This window comes from Saccostrea cucullata, unplaced genomic scaffold (genome assembly GCF_032062105.1).
Source record: "Saccostrea cucullata isolate Sc308-1 unplaced genomic scaffold, CSIRO_AGI_Scuc_v1 ctg4, whole genome shotgun sequence".
Taxonomy (NCBI): Eukaryota; Metazoa; Mollusca; class Bivalvia; order Ostreida; family Ostreidae; genus Saccostrea; species Saccostrea cuccullata.
The window spans coordinates 450,027-452,255 of record NW_026920828.1 but is presented as its reverse complement, the minus strand read 5'-3'; the positions used below and the strand labels follow the sequence as shown (position 1 = coordinate 452,255).

Below are 2,229 nucleotides of genomic sequence, written 5' to 3'. Positions count from 1 at the left end.
TGCTGTACATGTGACGTACAACATATCGTAGATTTTTTTTGTTTAATATTAGTTATGATCTGAAATTACGAAATTTTCCAATTATCATTAATTACTATTGATATTTTTAAATTACGATGTCGAATTCTACTAATTTTATGATGAACAGTAGGCCATCAAGCTGTACAGGTAATACCCATGGACTTCCTGTGTATACTATTTGTGTATAGTGATTAGCGATTCCCACGGTCTGCACGACCGTCTATGCCTCGTGGTGCCACGCAAGTAAAATTTAGTCCCTCCCCTTACCTGAGAAAACCGTACGGTTAAAAATCTCGGCCTTTAAACAGTCTAGCTCCTCTGGTTGTGGGTAAAATTCAGGTTCTTCTACACAGATATATCGATGATGATCTCCAGTTTTCCATTCTCCAAAATTGTATCCACACTAAGTAGTTCTAGTTCCTTCTTCTCATCAGAAATATCCTGAAAAAAAGATAGATGAAAAAAAGATTCACTATGAAAATCAAGATAATTATATGCAAAAGAATACATTGAGATCGAAAACTAAAATAATTTGTTCTTCACGCCATTTTTAATTATATAATACATACTGAGACAAATTTGGAATAAAAATCTGCAATTGAAATAAATCATATAAGCGTACAGTGTGTACACTAAAAATTTAAATGTTCATGTACCTGCAGGATCGGCCCAAAAGCAAAAATTAAGAGAAGGGGTTGGGGGGGGGGGGGCTACCTTGTCTCAAGACATTTTCTATCATGTAAACAAGCACTCCCATATGTGCGCGGGCTGGAGATGAAAATTTTTGTACATGCGGGATTGTGGTATTGTTGGATGTTAGGGAACATAAAAGTAAGCAAGGACATGTACCTAACTTGATTAGACTTATTTACCGGTGTGTGTTATCACACCGGAATCAACGGTGTGTGTTTGTGGGGGGGGGGGGGTCTTTTAAGACTCACCTCTCAAGGTTAAGTATGATCTTCGTTTAAAATCCCTTTTCTTTATCAAGTAATGTTTGCTTCTCAGGATTCACAATAACAGATGAACGTCCCTGCAAATTAATTAGATATCAAGACTACAATATTTTATGTCTATATCAGCGCATGGCTGCATTGCACTCAGACGATTACTAAGTATAGGAAACAACCCTGCATTTCAAAAATGAAAATCATTTTAGATCTCTTATCACGTATTTAGCATTCTTTTATAAAAGATTTAACATAAAGAAATGTATAAATACCTCCTATTTCATTGCTGGATATGGTGTTTCTTTGTCAGTATATGCGTGATTCTACATCTTCTGCGTTCAAATGCCATGTTATGACATAATCAACTGCGTCATTTTCTATCATAACGTATTAAACACTGCATGGTGTTTAATTTGCAATTTCTATATAAATACCATGTGTTTAATTTATAAATATATATGATTAAGAAATGAACACTCGTGTTAAACACCGGTGATTAAAATATTAATACAATTATAGAAATCATCATAATATTTGTTTTTATTTCGTCTTTAGAAGTTTACGAAAATTTTGAAATTTTGGCACAAAATTACTACTAATTAATGCTAATTGTAATTGCTTTTGGTGTGATCTAAAGTCAACATATTGCTTTGCGATTCATTTTTTTTTCTGTGTCGAAAAATGTCTACCATTATGTGCGGAATTGCTTCATAAATTAAGATATTGTAAAAATGGTGAATTCCTACAGCAAATACTGAGAAGAAACACCTTATTTATTTTTTGATTTGATGCATATGAACATTACGTGTTTAAGACGTATGGTTAAACACCCTACTTATTGAACACCAGATTAAATATCAGTGTTTATATATAAAACACTAATGTTTTATATTTAAACCCTCTATGTTTAATTGTAAAACACGACTGTTTAAAAATAAAACACAAGTTAAACATCATTTTTTACAGTGCAGTTATTAATCATGACATGTGAATGATTTTTGAAATACATTTCTGATACATATGTCGCCGATTTGTAGCTGAAATATTGCCGATTCGGCGTAAAACATTCAATCAATCAATCAATCTGGTACATATGCAGTGTATAAAATGATTAAAAGGTCCTCATTGAGTTTTTAATTAAATATTCCTGTTTGTGAATTTAGAAAACTTCACAAAAATGAACCTGTTCGTACTGTATTGATCCCAGGTTGTTCATATGACTCGCGAGCCGGTGAATTACGAGGTCAACCGATCAATC

At 32.9% G+C, this 2,229-nt stretch overlaps 1 long non-coding RNA gene across 1 annotated transcript; it reads right to left on the bottom strand.

The window, feature by feature from the left end:
• Positions 1-381: 381 nt before the first annotated feature.
• On the bottom strand, positions 382-1,363 carry LOC134258373 (uncharacterized). Its single transcript, XR_009990151.1, has 3 exons — positions 1,244-1,363; positions 963-1,054; positions 382-462 (listed from the first exon to the last, which is right to left on the bottom strand). It is a non-coding gene; the product is annotated as an uncharacterized LOC134258373 (long non-coding RNA).
• Between the last annotated feature and the right edge of the window lie 866 nt (positions 1,364-2,229).